We start from the raw sequence: 26,761 nt of genomic DNA, 5'->3' as shown, positions 1-26,761 counted from the left end.
ATCTCTCCCAGAAAACAGAATCTGCTGGTACTTGACCTTTGTTTTCAGCAGGCACAGCACAAAAGGCATATAGAATCAATGACAATGCACAAAACGCAACACACTCCAGCTGTCACTCAGTGCAGCACAATGCTCAGCCTTCATGTGGAGAGACCCCGGCTTAGGAAAGGATTCAAATAAAGCCACGACACTCTTCTCTAGGTCATCTCCTGAAGAATCACGACGGCTACTTCAAGCTGACTACACACGGTGCAGTCCACCAGCACACAACGTGAAATGCTGCTGCTAAGGCACTCTCTTTTTCTCACTGCATAAACTTCATCCCCCTGCACTCTTTATTTGCTTCCTTCCTGCCCCTTACCCCACCCCTGTGAGCTCTCCATCCTCTGCCTGAAGACCGTACCTAATCTCCCTGCTCCCATTTCTGCTCCCATTTCCCCTTCCTCCTAGCAGGGCAGCCCCCGGCCAGCTTCTCTCCTCCTCCTTTGTTTCCCAGCTGCTTTCCCTGCATCTTTTTAGCTTCTCTTTGCAGCCACAGGGCTCTTCACAGAGGTACTTCACACTTTTTCTTTCTTTTTTCTCACTGACTCCTTGCCGTATTTTTTTTCTTCACTTTTGTATTAATGCTTAGGGACATGGAAGTTAGGGGCAAACAGAACGGTATTTGTGATGAATAGCCACAAAAAAGTGAGTAAAATTTTAATTCTTGCAAAACTCACTGGAACTGGTCTGAAAATTAATACTTTCAGCTAAAATGCAAACTGATGTGAAGATCATTAATGGAAAGGATGGTGCTAAATGGCCTGGAACTGAGCAGAAAAAGGTTGTTGAATGAGAAGATGCAGAGAACAATATTGCTTCTGGCCATGTTAACGAGGGACAATAAGCCACACGTTAGATATATGCCTTGAATCAGGGACAGTTTCAAGTATTTCCTAAGACAGACACTCTTCTTAGCCCTCGTCAGGAGACCCATAGCTAGAAAAAGGTGCTCTTGTCCCACAGCACCTGCCTGATGGGCCTGTAGCATTTCCCCCCATTGCTCTCGTTCATTTACCCCTCTGTGAGCCCCAGAGCAGCACGGGCACAGCTTCTGTGGGAAACTCCTCTGCTTCCCTGAGAAAAGGAAAAGTTTTTTTCTCGTGCCTTCTAGAGCAGGGTCTCCGGGCACAGCCCACGGCCCCGGTGTTCACAGTTTGGCTTCTAGCTTAAGAGTAACCTGGGTATTATTTTATTTCAATTTTTAATTTGCTTCAGGTGTGGAAGAAGCAACAAATGCACACTAATATACATGTATTTGAGGGAAATAACTGAAATAATATTGTAACTGATGTCTTGCCACCAGCAGCCTGCAGAAGGAGCATCACCAGGTTGGCTTTGGCGTTTTCAGAGCCTCCATCATACTGCTCATGGTTTACGCAGCCAAGGGACCTCCACATTTAAGCTGCACCCCACAGCCCGGGTGGGACTGGCCCCACTTCCATGCTGTTGTTAACCACGGGCAGGTTACCCGGGGGGCACGTACACCAATTCCCATGATCTCTGCACTACGCCTGAGGACCCACCTGGTGCGATCAGGGGGAGAATCGCCTCCTGCCTCTGCTCCGCAGCCACTGGGGAGCTGCCCCTGCCTCCAGAATCACAGGATCATCTAGGTTGGAAGAGACCTCCAAGATCACCGAGTCCAACCTCTGACCTAACACTGACAGTCCCCACTAAACCATATCCCTAAGCTCTACATCTAAACGTCTTTTAAAGACCTCCAGGGATGGTGACTCCACCACTTCCCTGGGCAGCCCGTTCCAATGCCTCACAACCCTTCCAGTAAAGAAGCTCTTCCTAATATCCAACCTAATGCTGCCTGTGGCCCTTCCTCAGCTTCTGCACAAGCAGGGGCCTGATCCCGCAGACAGATGAACAGGGAAAAGGCAGATGTTCTCCCGAAGGGAAAAGAAAAGAGCACAAACTCAAGACACATCCTGTGCCACGACTGCACACGTCTACAGAACATGCTCCGTGCTGCTCTGCTGCAGAAGCTGCCTCTCCAGGGCTTCCTTTCCTTTTGATTTCCCCTTTAACAGAATAGAGAATAGCACATCAGGAATCAAAACCTATGCCCTCCCCTGAAGCCCTCTGCATCTGACAGAACCCAGAAAAAGGCTGTTTTTCTCCAGCATTTTTACGGTAATCTATTAAGCTATTTCCAGATCACTTGAACCAAGAATAGCCAGAGAATGTCAAGTCCTGCGAGCGCACGGCTGTACCCTTCGGTTCTCTGCGAGACCTATTTCCCAACGAGCATTCAAGCCCTGACAACCACATCAAATGTCATCATCAATGCTGGATCAAGAAATGTAGCGTCCAAGACATCAACAATTCCCCCCCTCATCTGGAAGGAGGTGATGTGCTACGCCGAGACCCTCAGCTCCTTCGCATCGCATGTGCTCGCCACCGTTGTTTTCGTTAGTCTGTCTTCGTCCAGAGCTTTGACCTCTGATTGACTTTGAAGTTTACATACAAGGAAAAACAGTCGGGCAGCTGCTAAAACAAGCGAGGAGAGATCAAACGGTTCCGAAAGAATTAAAAACAAACAGCTTTTATCTGTTTCTTTTGTGTTTACCAATACATGAAGAGATACGGATAGATGGAGCGATACACCAACACGTATACATATATTTAAACGATAACATACAAAAATTACATTGGAGATTATTGTTTAGATTAGCACAGCTGAGCATTGAAGGATAAGGAAATTAGGAAAATTAGGAAATACCAGATTAAGATTGCTATGCTAATTTATTTCTGCCACTGGGTGTGATTATCCTGTGTTGTACAGCATGAGGCATGCATCCTGTGGGAAAGTCTGCAGTACGACTGTGTCATGGGGGAGTTTGTAAGAAAACATACGCGCGTGGGGAGGGACAAAAAAGATTACACCAAGAATCCCAAATTTGCTCTTTTCCAGTGTGTCAGGGTCTGGCTCTGCAGCTTAAATGGCAGTGCTTTAATGACTGGGGCACAAGGAACTGGACGTCCTAGACTGTTTATTAAGGAGAAAAAAGTGAGGTGTGGGGGGAGGCAGGACCCTACAACACAGAAAAAGAAACGCAGATTCTTGCCACTTAGTAACATAAACTGTGTTTGCAGGCACTTATTCCTTCAGCTTCGGGGTGGAGATATGATGTCAGACATGAGTAGGAGTCATTTAGTCCAGATCCTGGAGCTGGGAGAGTGGTTAGGAGAAATCAGGTTTTGCTCCCTCTGCCTTACTATACCTTCCTAACCCTCTTCCCAATTAAATCTGCTCTGGAAATTTCATCCTGCTTTTGCAGTGTAGTTTCTCCTAATGCTCCACCACTCATTACTGCTGCAGTGTCAGTGAGAACCCACAGGTCTTTAAAGCAGTGATGTTGTCCAGTCGTCCTACTGGCAGCCTGCCTTGACCCTTTCCTGGAGAAACCAGCAAGAGAAAATGGTTTCCGACAGTGAATGTTTCAGGGAGTCTCACGCAGAAACTCCTAGAACACAGGAAGAAGAATCGTCACTGAGATGAATGACTTTGACTTCCAAAGGCCCTATAAAAAAAAAGGAAAAATGTTAAACTTCCCCAAAGTTGCTTAAGTATCAAATAAAATAATTCTGCAGGTATCATACAAGTTAGAATCACAATCTAAAACAATGTTTTTGTTGCAGGTACAGCTCTAATGCCTCCTTTTGATAAGATCACCCCGGCCTGCACAACTCTGAAGTGCTCTGTGACTTGGGACAGAGGCAAACCCATCGGTGGGCTATCCTGCCACTCGACACTGCACATACAGTTCAGGTAATTTCCACAGCCAGATAATTCAAATCTGCTGTTTGATAAGCTTCAGTTGTGCTAACTTATCTTTAAAGGAAAACTCGTATTTTTTTCTATTGTAGAAGGATGCAGATCCTACTGAATGACAACTGTCTGCCTGTCATTCTGCCCCTCTGTCATAGATAATCCACAGTCCCTCATATAAACCAAAGAGATGGGCTTAATAAATTTCAAAAAGAACCCTTTTGGGTAAATGGAAATATATTTTCCTATTATTTTTTTTTAATGTTAAATTTCACAGATTGTTACAATGGACTTTGTAGAGCAGAGCATCACTATAAACAGAAGTAGAATCATCTTTTAAGTATTAGCCTCCCAGCTGAAGCATTCTGTATACAGCTATCGTCTCTATCTATCCCTTGGGCATAAAGGCAGGGGAAGAATTCCTAAAGAAGGAAAGGAAATTGCATTGGTCAAGATCAAATCGCAAGTATGCATAATTCAATGGACTAGTGACTGGCCAACAGATATCGCGGCAGGAGCCTTGCCAAGACGTTAATTGTCCAAAGGACTGGAATTTGATATTTAACAAACATCTCCTCAGTTTGGTTGTGGAATGAAAGTCATGACAGTTGCAAAGATTGCTTGTCTTAGTTGAATGTGTAATGGTGAGTAGCACTGAGAGAAATCCTGGTTTCAGATGAAAATCCCCTCTGCTTGCTATTATTGGTAAGGTTGCTGCACGGATAGGAAGTTCAGCTTCATAGCATCAGTATGTGGAACCAGCACAAGGCTCCACGGTTATCTTTGGGGCTTGAAATTAACTCGGTCTCTAGAGAAACATGTAATCTTGTATAACTCTTTCCACTTTTGAAAATGTCAGGTTGCATTATGGAGACAGCCCTACACAGCACAATGAAGCTGATCTTGTGTAGAACAACACATCTGGACGCAGAGCTGTATTTCCCCATCACTGCATAAAAACTGCCAGTTTTGCAAGATGCCATTCATGGCCAGTAATCTCAGGACATAAGAACCAACTTCTTTTACTGTTTTCTGAAGCAAAGACATCCATCAACAGTTCACTAAATATACTTCTGGTGAGTAAGATATTCCTAAATGCAGAAGACTCCTCTAATCTGATGCTTGCTAGGCAGCTTGCTGTTCATCACCCCAGCACTGGGCAGAGTACATACATAACAAGAAAAAAATATCCCTCCATATAGGACAGAAAAAAAAAATAAATCTCACTTTGATAACTAGGATTTTATCCCAGATATTAAGAAAATGTTGATTACAGTAATTGCTATCTGCACCTGTCTGCTCTTTGAGGGGAGCAAGCGCCTCACAGCAGCCAAATAATAGTATTCTAGGGGGTGAATGACACGGCCTTCCTTTCTCACTGGTATTTCTCCTTTCCAATGGACTGAGAAAAATCCTTCCAAGCATATGCTGAAACATCTGCTTTGTTGTAATTGTTAGTGTGGGAATGATATGAATGAATTTAGCTTCTGCTGTTGGGTGAAGAAGGTTAGAGTGCAGAGGAAATACTTGGAGTTGTCCAACAAATATCACACATACGCTGGATTACTGAAGCGTGTAGGTGATCAGTATTTCCCATAGGCATCTAAAAAAAGTGATGTACTTTTCCTGTGACCATCTTCATTTCCTATCAATATTCTTCTGAAATAAAATTTGGTAGCTTGGTGTTCACCCACAGCCTGTGATTGTTTCAGTTTCCTCTCTGTATAAAACTATGCAGAGAAGGAAAAAAAAGAAAAAAAAAAGAAAAAAAAAAGTAATCCAGGCTGAGATGCGTGGATTTATTTCTTTCCTGAAGATCTTGTTATCTTTTTAATGATATTCCATGCCAGTGTTCTTGGAAATGAGTGTAAGATCAAATAATAATAAAAAGCAACAGGAGCTCAGCCTGGAGACCATAACACCTCCATGGACACCGGGGAACATCTTGTTTCTAACAGGCAGGGAGAAAGATGGTGCTGGTGCCAAGGTTCATTTTGGCTCACTTGTGCTGAAGAACTTGGAGAGGGAGTAAAAAAGAAAAACACAAAACAATAACAAAAACCAGGTAGGCCACAAGGCTGCTTGCTGCCCTTTATTTTGCCCGCTGCTGCCTTTCTCAGCACTCAGCAGCGATGGATGTGGAGGGGGAAGGGAACAACCACGGCAGCAGAGCCCAGCAACACACAGACGAAACTGGAAACAGTGCCCTGCACACTGGGGCATGGCGACCAGCAGCAGCACCCGGGGCTGGGGATGACAGCCAGGGCACCGCAACCCCAATGGCAGCTGGAGAAGCTGCTCGGGTGCTTCCATGGCAGGGCTCCTCCGAGCTCCAAGTCACTGAGGCACTGAACTTATTTCCCTTTCTTTACAGGGCAGAAACATCAAGAGGAGGTGTCCTAAAGGCCTGGCACAGACAAAGGAGGGAAATTTGTGTTTGTGAACATATTTCAAATGGGTGGTGCTCTTCTAGCCTTAAAAGAGATGAATTTGTCCGCTCTCCTGTTGGCTTTCCCTTACAGATGCTGGCTTGGGTCAATCTCTCTGAGGACCTTGGCCACTAGCTTGAACTTGCCTTTTTTCAGGTGCCTGGCCCCCTCCCGCCTGCCCACACAGGACTCTTTCAGGGGAGGCCGGGAGGAGCAGGCCTGCTCCTCCTTACGCTGGGTGAGATGCTTGGGCTCTGTTTCATCAGGACTGGTTCCTGCCTAACTGCAAGCTTTTGTACTCACTGCAGGCACCACCACCCATGGTAAAACCCCAGATCCTCACAGTGGTCTATGAGGGAAATTACAGCTTGCCACTGGCCAGGCCAGATTCCTCAGTGAGACGTTTTAGACCAGGAGCGCTCAGAAAGGGAAGCCCAGCTACGCAGGGCCCATGCAGGTCTGAGCTGCCAGGCACAACAGGTCCCAGCTCCCCTCGCTTGTGTTTGTGAGTCCTCCCAGTTTTAATATCTGACAGACACGATTCTCTGCAGCCATCCATAGCAGCTTCGTGGTGCGAGCACCATGGATCCAACCCACATAGCCTCAGACCTGTTGCGCACTGGCAGCTGCTTGCTTTTCAAATTGGGAACCAGATGCTTTTATCATGGAGTTGTGCCTCAGCATGGCATTGCAGCCAATGTGCTTCTACTGAAAAAGGAAATTTGGGGTGGATCCACTTCTTCCCTTAGTTGGTTACTCTTTGAAGGCAGAAGAAATCCATCAGCAGGAGGTGATTCCTCTCCCTGTGCCCACCAGCTCTTGTCACCCACAAATCAGCACAAGAGGCTCCTTGTTTCAGTTTTCCTCTGAAAAATTTTCCCAGATCCCAGGATCAAATATTCCCTTACTGATTTGTCTCTCAGATTCTACCATCTCTTCTGCTTTCTTCCATGTTTTTCCAACATTTACTGGACATTGGCCATAGTAGCTTCTTCTCTCTCGTCTGTTTTTTTATGGGCATCGATTTGTTCTTGTGTTTGGGACGGAGGTTGCTGCTGTTTGTATGGTCAAGTTGCACAGATATCCCTTTCCATGGAACTGTCTCAAATGAGGGACAACAATTAGCCAAATACATAGCTATTTAACATACAAAATACCCAAGTTCTTTGGAACAGTCTGCTCCTAACTGTCCTAGGTTGCTCATTTAAAGTTGGGAGAAACTTTATAACTTTTATCCCCGTGGTTTATTTCACACATAGGGATGACAGTCCTTCACCTCACTAATTTATTATGCAGAGAAATACACATGGATGGGAATCTCCCAGGTACTGTATCAGTGAGAAGCATGGAAAAGCTGAGGGAGAAGCTAATAGGGAGCCTGGGTCAGGGGAAGACCCGATGCTGAAAACCTCGGTTCTACCACAGCCTTTTCTTTCATTTCCAGAAAAAAACTTCATCCCACCTCCCCATGCTGTGGGAGATGAGGGGATGACCAGAATAGGAGTGCTCACCACCTCCACCGATAGCAGAGATCCCCTGCTCAGGGGGGAGACTCCGCTGTGGGAATCTCCAGTCCACTGGAGTTATGCACGCAGAAGCAGAGCAGGCTTGGCAGACGGAAGAGTCTGTCCCTTAGGAATATCGACAGATGAATGTAAACTCAATTACCGGCCTTTTTCATTCCAGTCCGGTTACTTGCGCCATATACTAAGTGCATCAGCATCTGGAGTCACTTTGAACAACAGGAGAAAGCATTTTCCGGTGCCAGAAGTAGAATTTTGTACAGTATTTATAACTTGTGAAATGTCAGGGGCTTGGCTACGCTTTGTTTCCCACCACCCTGAATAATAATAATAATAAAACACAATAAAGCAAAACCTATGCAAAAAGAACCATATTTTTTTTTCTCTTTTTTTTTATTTTGTAGCTAAATGGCTGGGAGCCATAGCCTGTAAAGCTTGAAGGTGTACAACCAGCTCCTGAACTTTCCTTACCGTTCTCCCTACCACCACCATCTTCGCTATCCATTAACCCGGCTCATTACTGAAAGCTGAAAACACAAAAGAAGTAAACATCAGTTAACGAGGTTTGCACCTGGGGGTGGTAAACAAAACTGCTCTGCTCTTGAAGGGAAACTGGCTGCTGGGTGAGAGCAAATCTCAGCCCAGAGAGGACAGGTCTGCCCAGGGTAGGGAGTGTGAGCAGGGAATAGGAAGAGTATTTTCAGCTTCAGGATTTGAGGCTTAGCTAGGGAATGTTGAGGGGAAACATCTTTTCCTACATTTGTCCTTCCAATTAGAAATTGTGTGTTTGTCTATTCCTTATTTTCATCATAGCTGGAAGTAGAATTTGATACTAATCTGATTCCTTACTCCTGCAGTTTGGGACGTTTCAGATCCAAGCTTTTGTTAAACGTTCATCCCGGGTTTTTGCCTCAAGCCGAAAGAATCGAGACTTTGTCTTCAACTGAGTGAATTGAGACTTTGTCTGAAGTGCAGCAACATGGCGCACGCTAAACAAAACAAGCCTTTGTGTACCATTGTTATCAAAACATTATAACACCAGGAAACAGCTACACATGGACTTTCCTTTGCTACTTAACTGCTCCTATAGATCTGCTGAGGCTCAACTCATTTTACTTTTCAAGCCTCCCGCAGTAGCCAAATGCTTTGGAAAGGAAAGAAACCGCCCATAAAACCTTTTTTTTTTTCTTTACAAACTAGCAGTGCACGTATTAAAGGAGCGTGTTTCGCCTTACCGTTTCTTTCAGTTTCATCCATGGGGCTATGGATTTGCCTCGCCCAGGGGAGCATCGTGGGCAGGAGCCCCCCAGTGAAGCGGCCCCTCTGCGGTGCCAGCCCGAGGAGCTGCTCAGTGGAAGAAGCGTGCTGCAAGGTTTGGTTTCTGCCGTGGAGCCTGCTCTCTCTCTCGGTGTTTTCCCCGGTGGTCTGAAAGAAAAGCGAGCTCTCTAGGAGCAGACCTCCCCGGGCACGCACCGAGCGCTGGGTTTCCTTCTTCTGCTCTTCTGGCGCTCGGATGGTGTGAGGATGGATGCCACTGAAGCCAGTGGAGCTAAACCAACCCCACTCAAAGGAGAATCGGCCCGTAGGTCTACAAAACATCTATCCCCATGACTTCACAGGCTTTTTATTGCTGCAAATACATAAATCTTTGTATCAACCGACTTCAAAGATCATAAAGCCCTAATTGTGTGTGCAGCCTACCAGGAATGGAGTGCTCTGCTGATGCATAAAACACGCATAGATAGTACACAAATACACGCAGCCTGGGCTTAAATTTAGCCTCAACCACACAAAAGATATCTTTATAACTAAGAATGATGGGAAGAAAGATCCCATTCCAGAACAGACGAACAACTCATTTTTTCACTGATCCTGGATTTGGCTGACCTGACTTAAATGTGACCTAAGACATTTCTTAGTGCTTTGGAAATTGCATCAACATGCTTGGGCTGGAGACGCCACAGTCAGGGGAAAAAAAAAATGGTGATGCTATTTTTAAAATTCTGCTGTTCCTTTTTAAAATAGCACACTGAAATGTAAGTTTTCCTATAGCTGTAATTTTTCAGGCTAAGCAAACTCCAGTAATTTCAAAGGCAGTGGGAACAAGGGGTCACTTGGGGCCAACCAGTACAAAATTAACTCTTTGTTCTTCCCCAGGAAAACATTTCTTCGTGTTATTATTGTTGAAAAGAGACTGCTTATAGATTAAAACTCAAAATACAAATGTGAAATAAAATGTAAATATAAAATAAATATAAAAAAAATATTAATTAAAGCAAGTCTTTTCTTGAAATACGGAGGAAAATGAAATAAAATATAGCAGTAGTGGTCTCAGTGGCATGTAAGAAACACCGTGAGGCGTTCAGCTGTGTATTTGCACAGTACCTATCGTTAGCACAGGACCAGATTTTGCCAGGTGACAAATGTCACTGGGTAGCTGGTGTCAACGGGAGGCTGATAGGAGCCACGCATGCCTTTCAGCAGCAGGAGGCTGCGAGCCACACCGTGTGCAAGCTTGTTCTGACATTCCCTTCAGTGCTGAGGACTTTGAAGCCTTCCTGTAGAAATGTAAAAGATGAAACTCCTCAGTTTTAAAGGGAAAAAAGTCACCTTTCAGCAGCATGATACCCTCAAATGTCTTGCTCGAACAGAATGGATCCTTGTTTCATGCTTGTTTTGTGTTAGACAGCTAACAGATGTTTTATGAGCTAGCGTGTTAGGTGATTTTACCTCATATGCTTTATGCCCATACTTCAAGTAGCCCAAAAACATCAAAAACAAACAAACAAACAAACCAGAAATAAGTAGGCAGGACAGCCTTGCCATTGGGATGTGTTCAGCTGAAGGATGGACTCCCAGCCAGGGGTCTCACCTCTGGGCATTGCTCATCCCACAGATAAAGTATCTCAGAGTACAACTCTGTTCTCACTTGACATGTCAGCTGCAGCTCAGGTTTGCTGATTTCAGCAGGGACTCAGCTCCCATTTATCCAAAAGTCATTGGCCATCCCCCTGACAAGTTAGATTGTATTAGACATTAGGAGGAAATTCTTCACCCAGAGGGCGGTGAGGCGCTGGCACAAGCTGCCCAGAGGAGCCCCATCCCTGGAGGTGCTCAAGGCCAGGCTGGATGGGGCTTTGGGCAACCTGGTCTGGTGGGAGGAGTCCCTGCCCATGGCAGGGGGCTGGAACTGGGTGATCTCTGAGGTCCCTTCCAACCCAAACCATTCTGTGATTCTATGAAGTCATAGGGCAGATTAATTCTTTCAAAACTTTTCAAGCATGGGAATAGCACAGAAAAACAAACAAATCCCAAGTGGCTTCCAAGTTGGTGAAGTAATGATAGCTTAGAGCTGGCAGAGCCTGGCCTCTGCAGCCTGAGAACCATGCTGGGAAGCCGGGACCGACTCTTGGGCTTTGAAAACACCAGCCATCTTCTATTTGTTTGTATCTACATGTACGCTGAGATAAACAGCTCTCAGCAGAAGAAAATGCACTTCGTTTGAGCATTTCAGCCAAAGGACAGCAATTACAACAACAAGGCACTCCTTCCCCTACCTTCAAAGTATTTGTTAGTATCAACAGCTGACCTGAGACCAAGGCCTGAGGCGTAAATATCTTCCAGCTGGGCCAACTCGGCGTGGCAGAAATCTGCTATTTGGGTGACGTATTATGAAATGCTGCAGTATTCTATAGCTAGAGCATTTTTGTCTCATTAATTATGGAATAGAAATTACTTGGATATACTGCAGTGGTGGTGGAAAGGCCTTCTTGAGGAATGAGCTTCTTTGTGGTGTAGTATCAGCGTGAGTTCAGCGGATAGACCAGGCACAAGGAACCTCCAGTTTCAGGCCATCCAAAGAGTCCAGCAGTGCTTTATGAAAGTTTTCCTATTCCTTAGTGGTCAGCAAACGTGTTGCCTTACTAAATCATACAAATATTTAATGGTATTTCAGTGTACACAGCCGTGAGCATGCATTGTTTCTAGGGAAAACACAAGTGTAAGGAATGAAGAAAAAAATCCTTGTTGGTCTGGAAGGATCATGAGTGCAACAAATGTGCTGTAGCTACAGCTTATGGTAGATCCTCACGTTAATGCAGACAAAACCAAAGGAAGCCACGTCCATTACTCCTGAGATTTTCATGAGTTGGTCGTGCAGAACCCCGTGAGCAAAAAATCTGTTCTTTGGCTTTAGAAACAGTGTCTGCAGTTTATAAACTATTCTAAAGAACACTTTTTCAAGGCTAAGTCAAACATAATTTTATTACACAGTATAATAATGCTAAAGAAAATTTTTAGAAAAGAACAGCGTGTTTGATTTATGCAGTGCCTTTTGATTTATGTGGTCATGTGTTTTGAACCTCGCTAGGGTCCAAAGTTCATAGGGAGCATTTTTTCACCTTCACATCTCAGCACAGATTACCCAGTTTACAGCAGTGAGAGTCAGTGTAGTCCATGAGATGCAGAGAATTAAGAGTCAAGACAGTTAACAGCATTTAATGCTGCTTTTATGTCCTTGGCAGAGCTGCAGCGAGCAATTCCGCTGGTTTTAATTCAGTTTTTATGCCAGTGATACTTGACCCCTTTTATAACGTACTTTAAAATCTGTGGTTGAAATGTGCAACATAAAGGTTAATTGTTCATTTTGTATCTGTTGATGATAAATCTCTCCCGCTAAAGGGAAACAAAACTAATGTCTTCATCCTTGTTTCTTCTTTTAACTTTTTAAATATTTCTAAATTTTCATCACGGAATTTTGGGTCTAAAAAAAACCAGCTTAAATATTATTCCATAATTACGTTTGTGAATGACCCTAACTGGTGCAATGAATTAGCTCAATAAAACTGTTTGTCACATTCCAGCTCTGTTCATAGATCCTATGTTAAACACTTTTCCTAAAATCTGATCACCTCAGGCCATGGCTATTTTGAATGGTGTAATCTGAATGGCGCCACACCACCACTCAGTTGAGAAATATGCAAAGAAAAAAAAAAAAAAAAAAAAGATATTTTAAGTAGCTGCAGTCTGGGGACACAGGAGATTTGGCTTTAAGACTTGTAGCATCAGATCAGAAGTCTGCAGTCCCATACTGTAAAACGCTTTGGTAAAAACTCAGGATTTTATCTGAAATATGTTTGAAATGATGTTAACTTTGTACAGGTGCTTTGGGGCTTGTTCTGATACTGTTGGTGCTTGACTATTGTTGGATCTCCCCAAGAAGCATTCACGGTTCTTCCATCAGACACTTCCCAACTTCACGTTTCCATCTCTAGGTCACTGTCCCTGGTATCCTTCGGTGGGAGATTCAAGCCAGAGCCTCTTCCATCTGTGTGCTGCAGCCCTTCCTTGCTTCACCTCAGGTGTCTCACCGTGCAGCTTTGCTTTCAGCCTCCTTGCTGCATCAGCCGCGCTCCATCCTCGCTCCTTCATGAGGAGGCTGGCTAGATCCACAGAGGGTGTATCAGCAATTTGAGGGCAGAGTGTCCAGGACTTACCTTTGAGCCCAAAACGATGTCTTCTCAGAAGCAAAAAGGGCAATTCAAGGGCAGTGACTGGACTGGCACAGAAGATGCGGCCACAGGGAGCAAGGGTAGGCAGGCAGCACCTTTTCTGCCCTCCTTCGAGACGAAAATAAATAATAATTAATCTTCAGAGCCAAGTAAGGAAGCCTGTCTGAGGGCTCATTTCTGCTTACATTTCTCTGTTTGTTTGTTTGTTTTACCTTCCGTGGGGCATGCTGGTGCTCCGGGCAGGTCGCCAGCTCCTGCGAGCTCCGCCAAGCAGCAGCAGCCCGGCGCTGGCAGGCAGGCAGCGTCCTGCTCCCAGCCTTACAGCAGTGCCCCAGGACAGGGCTGCACGACTGAGAGGGGTGCCAGGGGCCTCGGCCGAGGACGGAGGGAGCCCGGGAGCCGGCACCGAGCCCCGGACGGGTCCCTCCGCTCCCCCCGGGCCTCCCTCGGCCCTCAGGGCCCGCAGCCGCGGGGCCGGGAGCGGGGAGCGGCGGGCGCGCACCGCTGGGCGGCACTGCCGCCACGCCGGGCATGGCGGGGAGCGGGCCCTGCAGGGCTGAGGGAGAAAGCAGAGTGAGAGAAAGCGTTTGAGGCAGAAAGTTCCTTAAAGGTTGATTTCACAGAATCACAGAATTTCTAGGTTGGAAGAGACCTCAAGATCATCGAGTCCAACCTCTGACCTAACGCTAACAGTCCCCACTAAACCATATCCCTAAGCTCTACATCTAAACGTCTTTTAAAGACTTCCAGGGATGGTGACTCCACCACCTCCCTGGGCAGCCCGTTCCAGTGCCTCACAACCCTTTCGGTAAAGAAGTTCTTCCTAACATCCAACCTAAAACTCCCCTGGCACAACTTTAGCCCATTCCCCCTCGTCCTGTCACCAGGCACGTGGGAGAACAGGCCAACCCCCACCTCTCTACAGCCTCCTTTAAGGTACCTGTAGAGAGCGATAAGGTCGCCCCTGAGCCTCCTCTTCTCCAGGCTGAACAAGCCCAGCTCCCTCAGCCGCTCCTCGTAGGACTTGTTCTCCAGGCCCCTCACCAGCTTTGTCGCCCTTCTCCGGACCCGCTCAAGCACCTCGATGTCCTTCTTGTAGCAAGGGGCCCAAAACTGAACACAGTACTCGAGGTGCGGCCTCACCAGAGCCGAGTACAGGGGGACGATCACCTCCCTAGTCCTGCTGGCCACACTGCTTCTTATGCAAGCCAGGATGCTGTTGGCCTTCTGCTTACATAGCAGAAAACTTCAAACTTAGTTGTAAGAAAGCCCATACATGGCAAAATGTGGCTGATACCACATATTTTAGAGCATTTTAATACATCTCCAACACTAAGGACGTACTGGTCAGATATCAAACTCCTTGGAGAGTAAGTAAAAGGTTCTATAGAAAAGAGAGGAGTGCATACAATGTACAGAAGGGTTGGCTGGATGGCAGCAACTAGAAGGCTTTAGACCCACAGAAAGTTGCTGAAAGAAGCCCAAGGGCACTGCAGAGATGAAGAACAGTAGAAGTACAGGTAACAACAGTTTAAGTGGAATGCAGTTCTAAAATTATTGGAACAGAAGTGACTTTAATACTGCATTAGTTCCTTTATAGAAACAGTAGAAACATCAACAGTGATTCAGATAGGTGAGAAGCTTCAATCTGCAAACACAGCTCTACGCTAGGTAGGAGACATTTCAAGGAGATTGTTCTGATCTCACTTTTGATTGCATGGTTGCATGGGATTTCTGCATCTACAAACATGGCATAAATCTTAAAATGGACAAAGGCTGGCAATGGACTTGTTTTAGGAATTTCTATAAATATCTCTGTGCTGCATTTGAGGAAAAAAGCAAGAGGTGTCACCCCTGCTGATGAAAGGGTAAGTGCCTCAAAAAACAACAGCTGCTGCTATCAGGCATCCTAAAATTGGAAAATGTATACCATTAGCATCCCCAAAGTTTCAAAGAGCTGACAGAAGATCACTTTGAGTCACTAAAACTCACTTTTAGAAGAACTGGAAGTCCAGGGGATCTCCAGGGGCTGAGAAAAAAGGATATAGTGGAATAATGTTTTAAAAGGTTTACAGAAGAAACCAGGCTATGTTTCAGGCTATGCATTTCCATCAGGCTTGTTATTATTCTGGGTATTGGCCCAACAGATGTCCATAACCTGACAAAAATGCTGGCCAAAGTGTCTGTGCTAATAAATACCAAAATAAAAGGAAGTAGAAGCCAACTCACATGGATTTACAGAAAGTAGATTTTGCTGAGCTAACCTGGTATCTCTTGGAGAAGAGTAAACTTAATTCATAAAGACAGTTTTGTTTATGTAATAATCAAGTATAAAGCACACAGCTTTCATTTTGCACAATTCTTGATCAATAAACTCTAGCAGATTAACATACTGGATGGTTCAGAAACTGGTTAACTCACTGTTTAGTCTGAATACTAAACAAGGAACCATTGTTCAGAGGGGTGTTAACGAGGGGAGCTCCACAGGACTTGTTTCTTGGCCATCATCCATTTTGATCTGTGATAGCAGAGAAAACATGAAATTATAATATTGCCACAGACACAAAGACCAGAGGAACTAAAATGAAAATAGGTCACTTATGTAATCAGATGGTAAACAGAAAGCAAGCATGGAAGGTAATACTTTATTACAGGTAAACATCAGGCTCTAAATCTAGGAATAGTGAATGAAGGCCACAGGAGTAAGATGGGAAACTGGACTTTGAAGCCCAGGCTCTGAAAAGGACTCAGAAAAGAGGGGCACAAGAGCTGAGCAGAAACTCCCGCTGCAAAGCAGACATAAAAAGGGTAATGAAATCTTTAGATGCACAGTTGGGCTAAAGCATTTACAGTGGTTCAGGATTTGGTACTGATCTTGCTGTTATGCTGAAATACTGGGCCTAGTTCTCCTGGGCTTAGGTCAGGGATGATACAGGAGCAGAGGGAAAGGGTGGTTTCTTCTTGCTGTCTGAAACCCAGAGCACACGAGATGGAGCTCCTGATGCCCCAGGGATTTCACTTACGGGCAAGAAAGCAGCGTAAAATAGGGACCAGCATGATAAAATTTTTGAGAACAGAGGTGGTTTTTTTTTTTGTTTTTTTTTTTTTTTTGTTTTTTTTTTTTATCTATCTGAAAGAGGTAAGTATTTCTGAGAATTATCAAGGATTACTTTCCTGGAACTATTCAATGAACCTGAATTTTTCTCATAGCTGGAAGCAAGTACACTTGAGGTCAAGGTTTGCACATCTTTCCCCTGGGATGGAAACCATGCCCCTAGCACAGTTATCCTGAACAGGTAAAACTTTAAACGTTTCTGAGGTCCAGGATAAATGTCAGATGATTTATTTTACTGGACTTCTGAAAGTACCAGAGTAAAAGACTGTGGAGTTTCCCCCATCCAGGAGAGAGCATTTATTTCCTCCCTCTGGCGCTTCTTGGAAAGGAGGTGCAGACAGAAAGGGGTGAGAGTGGAACCGAGTTGTGCAACCAGCTCTGGGTGCTGGTTATATTACCTTCCATCCATTCAGAGCTCTTGCCCAGTTTGCTACAGGGCCTCAGTACAAGCACCTTGGAAACAAAATCTGGCAAGAATAAGAAGTCGTTCTTTTTCTAAGGGTTTCTTCAACCTCAAGCACCCTTCCCTCCATCCTTGTGTTTAGCTGCTGGACTGCTTTCCCACCGAGCAGCTAGTGCCAATGCTTGTGTGTGTCTGTGCATGTGTGTTTATGTGTACGCAAGCCATCCACATCGTCACACCTCACCGCCATATGATTATCTTATTTATTTTTTTTTTACATGTTAGCTACAGCAGCAGAGACAAAATTATTGGGAAGCTGAAAGCACATAGAAATGTCCCAACCTCTTTACTGAGCCACCACATGGTTGCTTCCTGATGGTAGAAAAAAGGGATCTCTGGAGAGCACCTGCTCCAGCCCCATCTCAGCCTGGTGCCAAGCTGTCCCCGTGCCCAAGGATGATCCCTCGGTCCCTCTGGGCAGCCAGTGCTTGCAGATCTTCCTTCCCTGGCATCCTGCTGGAACTCCCCGTCTTATTCCCCGACAGGCGACTGTCAACTGGTGCTCACAGTAGAAGGAAGCACACTTGACCGTGATGTGATGAAGGACAAGCCCAGTGTAGCAAGGTGGCATTTATTCTTGTGCACGCTCTTGGTCTGACTGGTTGCTCAGCAGCTCTGCTCCAGCGAAACCAGATAAGGTGTAAGTGGAAACACCGTTCCTCCCATCAGCTGGCAGGGAGAAGACCAGGTAGTTGACTGGGGTGTTTAATGAAGCCAGACCAGACTCTCTTTCGACCAGTAATGATCACTGTGTTTGCCCTTCTCCATTTCACGTCCATCTACACATGGAAAAACTGATTTTAGGAATTTCTGGTCCCCTCCCTAGTAGCATCTCTTGAAGGATTTTGTATGCTGCTTAGAGTATCTGCTTTCAACTCCCACTGTCAACAGGATTTCCTTCCTGAAACCTTCCACTCACATAAGATGTGATATTCCCCTCATCCTCAACTTTATTTGGAAATTAATACTTCTGAGCCTTGTGCTTTTCAAGTTTCCCTTTGGATAACGTGCAAGTTCCTGGTTCTGATGACAGCAGATGTAGAGAGGACCCAAGCAGCAGGACTATGGCTGTCTGGCAACACTACAAGTTTCCACGTTAGCTGGAGTTACCAACTACAAAGCACCATCAGCACTTCAGAAAAAGCATTACTGCTTTTTTGAGGTTCCTACCAAACCAGACAGCAGTATGCCCGATTTTTATTTTGGGGTGCCAAAAACCAAGAGGTCTCTTCTGATTTTCAAGTACAAAATGTTAAATAAAACTGAATTTTCTTAGAAGAAAAAATGGAAAAATCCTTCTTAAAGGGCTAAGGAAAAAAAAATAAAACAGCAAAGGAGGGAGATATACATACAAGTGGGATTACAGATCTGAAAACAGCACTGCTCTGGAAGCAGAAGTTTTGTTTATATGGTCTAATATTTTATTTCCAGCTCACAGATTGCTAAGCATTATGACACTAAGAGACTTAGGACAGTATGAGACGGTTATGACAGGAAGAGACTTAGCTGGCTTTTTGTTACTTTGGATGAACAAAAGCTCTTGTAAACAAACTAGAAAACCCAGAGGGATTCATTTTGCATAGCCTGGACTTACCCTTTCTCTGGAGCTGCTGGGACATGGACTGCCTTAAACACACACACACACACACAAAAAAAAAAAAGAATAGAGATTAACTGACAACATAATTCTTAATTAATTAGAACTTTATGTTAAAAGTAATCCACAGCATTAATGATTCCAGTTTTTGTAGCCATAGGGATTTTCGTCATGTCAGCTGACTGGACAGCAGCTGCTTTCAGAAGTCTTTCTAACCCAGCAGTGCCAACAGACAGGTTTCCTTCCCTCCCAATGGCAGTAACAGTCCTCTCTGACTAACCAGCAGGAGGTACCAAGAAACCTGGTTAAAAAAGAACAATAAAAGAAACCCACAACCCAATATGTAAATAAGAAGTGACCTGAAACCTCACATTGCAGTCATGAGGATCCCACACTGCCAGAGCTGGCAGTGAGGGTTACTTTGAGGGTTATTTGCTGGCTGTTGGAGGTTCCCAGGCAGAGCCCTCCCTGCTGACAAACCTGAGGCTGAATCCCATCTCTGACTGCTTGCAAAATGCACCTGGGGACCCTCCTCTGATTCTGTTTCGCTGATGCCAACAGGAGGCTCAAGGGAATGTGAAAGCTGTACAGTAGCTTGCTCACAACCATAACCCACTGCACGTTTGGTAGCACTGTGTAATATAAATAATATTATTATAATATTAACACACTGTGTAATATAAACATAAATATAATCATAAATATAGTGAAAGATGGCAAATTATACTAATCTTTACAAACCAGCCAACTTGCCCGATTCCCAAATAAATGTAACTCAGTATTAAAAGCAAAAGTTTTACCATGCATTGAAAAAAATTAATCTCCCAGGAAAATGACATGCAAAGAGGAATATTCAGAAGACTAAAGTATTAATATTGTACTAAGTATTAAGTGCTGTATAATTAATACCTTGTAACTCGCATACAAATTTACTCCTGCAGGGAGCTTTGTGGGCACGTGGATGCCGCAGAATTAACTTTGTACTTTTTTTTTTTTCTTTGAGAAATGAGAGCTGGCTGGAAGAGGAGCAGCTAAAACCCTGTGTGCCTGCACAGCTGCAGAGTGCAGGTTAAGACAGCTCAAGGCGAGGACCCTGGGAGATCCCCACAAGAGGTGTGGTGGCTCTCAGACATGTTTCTAGAGCTTCTGGGGGAAACTGGCTGTGGAAAAGCCAGCTGGCACGTCTCACCCTGCAGCACACACCTACCTGGCTTTCAGTACTTGGAGAGAACCCAGCCAAGACACGTCTGCTTTCACGCACGTGTAAACCCTTCTGGGGAAGTCGGGGAATTTATAAATATGAGAGTAGGTAGCTCAGTAAGCTCAGAGATTTGCCTCCGCAAGGCGAAGAGAGAGAGCTGCTGCTGACAGCACCTCAGCCTGTGAGGACACGGTGAATGCTGCACTAACTTCACTTAGCAGCTTGGCATTTAATTCGGATGAAGTCTGGTCTACCGTGATGTGTGTGGACCTGGTAGGAAAACCAGGAGGGGAGTGACTGTTAGTTCTGGCAGCTACACAGGGAATTTACCGTAAGCTGCTTTAAGCAGGAATTTTGTCTGGGTGAAGGCAGTAGTGACAAAACCAAGCACACTGAGGGCTCATGCTGTCTTATCCAACTCACTTTAAAAATATTTCCCATTTCTAAAACCCCAGAAAGCTCAAACACATCTGTGACCTTCTGGCAACAAAGCAAAAGAGTAACAAACCGAGAGGAAGGTTCGATACCCTAGACAGATAAACCTCTGCAGACTGTACGCAGCGAAAAAAATGTAAAGCAATTTTTAAAATTCTAAAAATGCCTTGCATTACAAACATGACACTAATGCCAGGAAATCTGTAATTGTGGGATTTCTGTTTCTTACCCATAAGCGCCCAATTTCCATGTCTTCATGTTCACTGTCATTCTACAGCTAGGTGCATAATAAATATCAAAATATCACAAGAAACATTAGCCAGCACTGATATATTTACTTTGATGGGATTCACCACACTTGCTGATAACAACTGCAGGAAGCATTGCAAATTAAAAAAATAAATAAATTACCATTGAACTTCACTCATCAAATCATGCCAGTGCTACGAAAGCAAAAGAGAAAACAAAAGAAGCCTTTGGGAGGTTTGAATTTAATTGCTGATATGAAAGTGCCACTTGTCCTTTTTCCCATCTGCGACTAACGAGCCGGGGGACAGATCTCTGTAGAAAGCCCGAGTGCTTCTTTTGTGCAAGTCAAACAGGGAACAACAGGGGGAACTGTTTTATATCCCTGTAGTAAGCGAGGAGGGGTGGCAGTACAAGGAGAGGGACCGTATCGGTGCGCAGTCTCACCTAGGTTTCTAAGCTCCTTCAAAGTCGATGAGGGGAGATTCAGGGGAGAGAGGTTGCCTTCTGAAGGTGTTCAGTTTAGAATGGGATGAAGCCAGCACTGACCAGATATTTTCACCGTCTGTAAATAAAGGTAGATAAGAGATTAACTTTTAGATGGCTTAAGTTAGGCAGGACTACCTCCTCTGTAAGTAAGCCCTATTTAAAAGGATTATTTCACTCTAGACTGTAAAATTATTGACTAAATTGCGTGTTTGGCAATGGAGAAGTAATTTAGGAGTACCGGATCTAAACTGTGTCTTAGAAAACAACCAGGAGATGATGAATGAGCCAGAGCACAGCTGAATGTTTTATTGCACAGTCAGTTGCAGGCATGCTTTTCCATTTTATGGAGGTTGGTTTTCATTCAGTTTTGCATTTTGAAAATATTTAAACAGAAGGCAGTGTTCCATTTGTATGACACGTGGAAATTCTTTACATTTAGTCAAACTACACAAATCCAACTACAAGCAGAAAACTCTTCCTGAATCATTTAAAGCAAGCAGTTAACATGCTTTTCATTTTCCTTTTCAAAAACAACGATGTATCAATAACGCTTTGTTGTGTAGTAAAAATTAGAACTTATCTTCCCATTGACAGAGGTCAAAATGGACTTTGCTAATTCTAGGGAGTATGTAAAACAGGCTCAATCATAAAAAACAAATTCACACTGTATGACACCTTTCAGTCAGCTACATTCTAGAATAACGCACAGCTTAGTTACTAAAGAGGATTCCACTGAAAGATTAGTGGATTTTGAAAATGGTTTTAAAATAAAAAAATTATACAAGAATAAAAAACAACTCTGAAAAGGCTCAGCTAAGATGAATCTCAGCTAAGATAAATTCTACCTTACCTAGTTCTCCTTAATACAGAACTTATTTTTTCACAGTAGCTCTGAAAGTTTTAGAAAGGGGTAGTACTTTTACACAGCCTTGCCTGATACAAAATTAAATACGACAAATTACATAGAGAATTATAAAGAGAAGATTTCTTACAGACTCTCTCGTGCAGATGCCAGAAGTTCCTCCTGTTCAAAGCAGAGCTTTGGTGCCTTTTGCCTCTTACTGGCACAGTCTGCTGTTCAGGGCGTGCTTCTTAGCAAAGGAAATGGCATCCCGCTGGGCCTTGCATGTTAGATGGGGTACGGTTGTCAGCCTGTAAACAAGAGCTGTCACTGCAATACCAAGTATTTTGTAGAAAGCTCCAAATACCAAGTATTTTATAAAGTTTTATAGAAAGGATTTTATAGAAAGTTTATAGAAAGCTAAACCACCAGGAAAGCCCCATCCCTGGAGGTGTTCAAGACCATGCTGGACGGGGCTTTGGGCAACCTGAGCATTAGGAGACCTGAATTCTGCTCCTAGCTCTGCCCTCAGAGTGTTTGCATTAAAAACATTCAGTTTTACATACTCCAGCTTCCCATCTCCATCCCTGCTTCTGTTTCATCCTGTACATCTGTTTTTTCCATTTGGAATAAATGCTCTCTAGGGAATAGCCCACAAATATTTGGGTAGTGCTCATTTCATCGATGCCTCGACTTTAAAGAGACCCTTTACATTATTACAACTAGGGAAAGAATAATTCACGGCAATAACAAAGGGAGAAAGGTATAACAAATCATAAAAGACCATTGTGATTCACGCAGAAAGATGAAAGTTACTCACAAGGCTCATATCAGAATTACCCATCAGGGTGGTGGGATTTGCTTTAGCCCCAACAAAGGAAGACAAAGCTAAGTTTGCCATCAGCTCTTCGCAACTGCAAGAGAGGGTTAGTGCAATTCAGACACTTTGTTCAGGTAGAATTTAATGACAACAGTTTGGTAGGTTGGATCAAATAAAACCTTCTTAATAATGTTTCAAGGAAAAAAAAATATGTATAAAATTGATAGTTTGTGAATAACAAGAAGTTAAAGCAGAGGGTTCTCTTTCATTGCTATTTGTATTTTTTTTAATTACCTGAAACCTAAATTTTGAGGTTGGATATACCGAGTTATCAGTGAATACTTTTACATAACAGGCAAGACAAATGTAAATACAAGCTCTGGTCCAGAATGATCTAAGATCAATCTTTGCTATTAAAAACAAACAAAAAAAAAGGTTGAAATTGTTGAGAAGTTTGCACTCATGGCTAGGAAAGGGGTACCTGGCAGCTCCTACTAGCTATAGTATTTAGCATGCTGTACCCAAAGGGGTCTTATTCCTTTTTTATTTGCTCTTTAAATTGGAAATTGTGAAGAAAGTGAAGAGATACGTAAAGGCGGGGGACAATGAAACCCATTGTGAGGGCTTGAGACTGAAGGATACCTATCAACCTCTGTGGTTCAACCGGGGGCTCGTCAATCCTTGCACAAATCATAATGCCACATTAAGTTTCTTATAAAGGCAGTCCTTTATAACAGGAGATATGACAGCTGATGGTGCCTTGCCTGGTGGCTATGAGCACGGCTAAAACCCAACACATGAACGACAACGCTGCCTAGCCAGGGATCAGAAAATGGTGCTGTTAAACCAGGTACCTTTCTGATGCTGCCTCTTTACCTCGGTGTTAACTGACACGGCTTCCCAAAGCGAGCCCCTAATCGCCGCGTGAGTGCATGTCTGCTGTCAGTAATTCCTGATGATTGACTCCGGTTTCTCGCTGCCCGAAGTCGCACTTTCTTCTTCCCTCAAACGTTCTTTTGTTCTCGTGGCCTGTGTGCTGCCCAAACTGTGTGGTCTCCCCTTTCTTTCACTCTGCAGCTGCTTTGGCATTCTGTGTCTTCTGTTTCAGTTACATGAGCGGCTCCACACGTTTGTGCCGTGAGTATCATGGCTTCAAACCCTGAAAGACTTTTATGTCCCAAAATGTTCTTGCTACAGATTTTATCCTGCCATCTGATGTGCAATATGGCACACAGATGGCACAGATGAAACCACCCTACGAGCTGTAAATGTTGATAGTCAAAATAGAAAGTTAGAAGGAAACATATAATGAATGTTTCTTCCTTTCCAAAAAAAAAAAGGCAAAACAAAAATAAGTCCAAATAAGAAAAGAGTTATTGCATTAAAACTATCAGAACAATTCTCATACATTCCCTAAGTAAAATGAAGCTCAAAGGTCAGGGAAAATCTAGCCTGCAATAACCGGGATTGATTTCGTCGTAACTAAGCCATCCAGGTTAGAATGATCAGATGCTATAACAGGCATTTTACAGGCACATTGCTATGCTTTCAAATCTCTCACGTACTTCTTAAAGCAATAATAATGTCACTGTCTAAATCTGCTCAGGGATACATGGCAATATTATCTCACAGGGCTGACACTGATATTGCTTCATTCCTGTATATTTTGCACTGTATCAACAGAATAGTCCACATATACAAGCGGACGTATTAGAACAGCAGCCTAAACTCTTTTACAACTATCAGCTTCCAAGTTTCCAGAAAATTAAGTGTACTGCTTAGAACAGGCAAAGTGGCAAAGGTTTAGGACTTGCCCACAGACCTTGATCTGACTTGGCAGACTCTTTTCAGCTCCACTTTGCCTAATTTTTACCTACTGTTGAGGGTCATATTATTAGCAAATTGTAAATACATAGACACCAAATAGGCTAATGGAGGTGCATCTTCGGAAAACCCACAGCTGAAGCCCAGCTCTAAGCAGTTCAAGTATGTGAATAGTCCCATCAAAACCAACTGATTTGTAGTTTTCATGTGACTTGCCATAGTTCCCCTCAGAATCAAAGTAGCCAACAAGCTTTATTTAGCAGGTACCTTGCTTTTGAGAACAGCTGTGGCATGACAGTATATGTAAGAGGGTTGTAGGGTTTATGGCAGTAGCCAAAGAAGTTGGTAGGAAAAAAGCACGCAACCAGAAATATGTACTCATATAGGGGCATACAAGACAGCATTGTAGATATTTTCTATATATGTTACATGTAAAGATTCTTCCCTGTCAAGTTTGCTATGAAAACTGGATAATAATATGCCCCAACCTTTGGTCTCTACTGTACCTACACAGATACACGCATGCGTTATTACAATCCTAATTGATTCCCATTGATGAAATGCACTGCAAATTAGCAAGGCATAAAGAATGCATTGCTCACATCAAGGTAAAACGGAACAGAACCAATAAAGAAAACCTATCAGAAAGAGTGGGATTGATTAAGAAAAGGGCTAATTCTGTTGAATATTTGAAACCATCTACATTAGCTATTAGACAGACCCTTGTTCCCTGTTCCTGGACGAAGCAGGAGTACTGCAGTGCCACACCACCTCTGTGCTATCTCTATTTTCTCCAAGAAGTAAGAACAGTTTTTTCTCTATCACTTTTTGATGAAAAGTCTCATTATTTGTGGTAATGAGAACACGCGCAAGGATGCTGGAACTTAGTCTTTTTTACCAGTAAATACAAAAGAAAAGGATGTGAGAAAAGTACTGAACATCTTCTGCCTCTCAACATCACACAGCAGCAGGTTCCTGTCAAAGAAAAATGATACTACCACTTCTTTTTGTCACTTTTTTTTTTCTTAGCTCTTGAGATAGAAAGGTAGGATACTGCGTGAGATAAGCCTGTAATACCTGTGGTCCTGAGAGAAGAAAAAGGCTCAGGGATACACCATCTGAAAAGGGAAAAAGGAAAAAAAGGAGATGGTTCATATGGTAACTTAATCAAAGGTAAAGGGAAGAAAAGGCAAAATCATTTTTCTGCAGTTCAATGGATATTTACCCGTAAAACGCCCTGCTGCAATTCTAGCCTCCTTCCCACGCTCCTGCTAAATCTGACCTTCATCTTCATGCACGCTGAGGATCCAAAGCCACTTTTCTGCAGACAGCCTCTGGCTCCACTTAGAGCTTGAAATGTTCCAGAACCTTCTCTATCCATCCCCTCCAACGCACTCAGACTCCCTCATCTGTCTGCCGTGCCTTGAACCCGTTCAGTTTAACCTCCAACACAAATATGCTCACAGTGTCCTTCTTTATCCCATCTCCAGCACCCTCCCAGCTCACTAAGCCTTTCCAGCTTCTTCTTTACCACACTTGTGCTAGCTCAATGTCTACCTAATCCCAAAACAAGACACGAGGTGGCCCCTTTGATAACAAATTGTGCCCACAGCCCTGGCAGGCCACTGCCACCTCTCCTGGGGGAACTTACGTGTCCTGCTGGTGCCACCTTCTGCCCTCCCCAGCCATGGAGCCACCTTTTCTGTCTGAGCACCCCACATGCTGTGACACCCCAATGAGGTCTATTTTCCCTTCAGGACAGTCCATGCCTTCTTTCTGGCTCAGTCCCTCATGCCCTCACACACAAATGGATCAGTTTGGGCAAGTTTTAACCTTCTTAAGTTTCTGCCCTCAGTTCCTGCCCTCTCTCCCGCACACAGCCATCTGGCTGGAAAAGCCTCACCATGCCCCAGCCCAGAATCACGACATTATAAAATATCCTCTCCTGGAAGGGACCCACAAGGATCACTGAGTCCAACTCCTGGCTCCATGCAGGACCAGCCAAAAATCAAACCCTGGATGTCTGAGAGCGTTGTCCAAGCGCTTCTTGAACTCCACCAGGTTTGGTGCCCTGACCACTGCCCTGGGCAGCCTGTCCCATTGCTTGAGCACCCTCTGGGTGCAGACCCTTTCCCTAACCCCCAGCCTGACCCTCCCCTGTCCCAGCTCCACGCCGTTCCCTCGGGTCCTGTCGCTGTCCCCAGAGAGCAGAGCTCAGCGCCTGCCCCTCCGCTCCCCTCGTGAGGGAGCTGCAGGCCGCCATGAGGCGTTCCCTCAGCCTGCCCTGCTCGGGGCTGAGCACACCGAGGCACCTCAGCTGCCCCTCACGACCCTTCCCAAAGCCGCCCCATCCCTACACAGCCCACCTGCAGCGTTACGAGCCTTCCCCGCTCCCTCCCTTGCCCCATTCCCTTTGCCCTCGGGCTCCCTCCCAGACCGGGCGCC

At 44.4% G+C, this 26,761-nt stretch overlaps 3 long non-coding RNA genes across 13 annotated transcripts in view; 1 reads left to right on the top strand and 2 right to left on the bottom strand.

The window, feature by feature from the left end:
- Positions 1-8,307, top strand: part of LOC137850928 (uncharacterized) — a 12,220-nt gene extending 3,913 nt beyond the window's left edge. The window contains exons 2-4 of one of the 2 annotated variants that reach the window (XR_011092907.1): positions 3,694-3,823; positions 4,683-4,899; positions 8,180-8,307. This is a non-coding gene — a long non-coding RNA (uncharacterized lncRNA). Of the gene's footprint in view, positions 1-3,693; positions 3,824-4,682; positions 4,900-6,197; positions 6,299-8,179 lie in introns of those variants that run through there. The other variant, XR_011092908.1, reaches the window with a different exon arrangement.
- On the bottom strand, positions 2,581-26,761 carry LOC137850926 (uncharacterized). Of its 10 annotated transcripts, none has more exons than XR_011092898.1 (10): positions 25,542-26,761; positions 23,369-25,434; positions 22,493-22,586; positions 21,824-21,983; positions 20,790-20,907; positions 19,668-20,678; positions 10,161-10,333; positions 9,011-9,200; positions 8,247-8,302; positions 2,581-3,575 (listed from the first exon to the last, which is right to left on the bottom strand). It is a non-coding gene; the product is annotated as an uncharacterized lncRNA (long non-coding RNA). The 10 variants fall into 10 exon arrangements; XR_011092900.1 differs by having other exon boundaries at positions 22,493-23,651; positions 25,394-25,434; XR_011092905.1 differs by having other exon boundaries at positions 25,394-25,434.
- LOC137850929 (uncharacterized) lies at positions 12,334-14,050 on the bottom strand. Its single transcript, XR_011092909.1, has 2 exons — positions 13,498-14,050; positions 12,334-13,393 (listed from the first exon to the last, which is right to left on the bottom strand). It is a non-coding gene; the product is annotated as an uncharacterized lncRNA (long non-coding RNA).

This window comes from Anas acuta, chromosome 2 (genome assembly GCF_963932015.1).
Source record: "Anas acuta chromosome 2, bAnaAcu1.1, whole genome shotgun sequence".
NCBI classification, from domain to species: Eukaryota; Metazoa; Chordata; class Aves; order Anseriformes; family Anatidae; genus Anas; species Anas acuta.
Note: the sequence above shows the minus strand (reverse complement) of the source record. Positions and strands in the feature narration are given on the sequence as shown.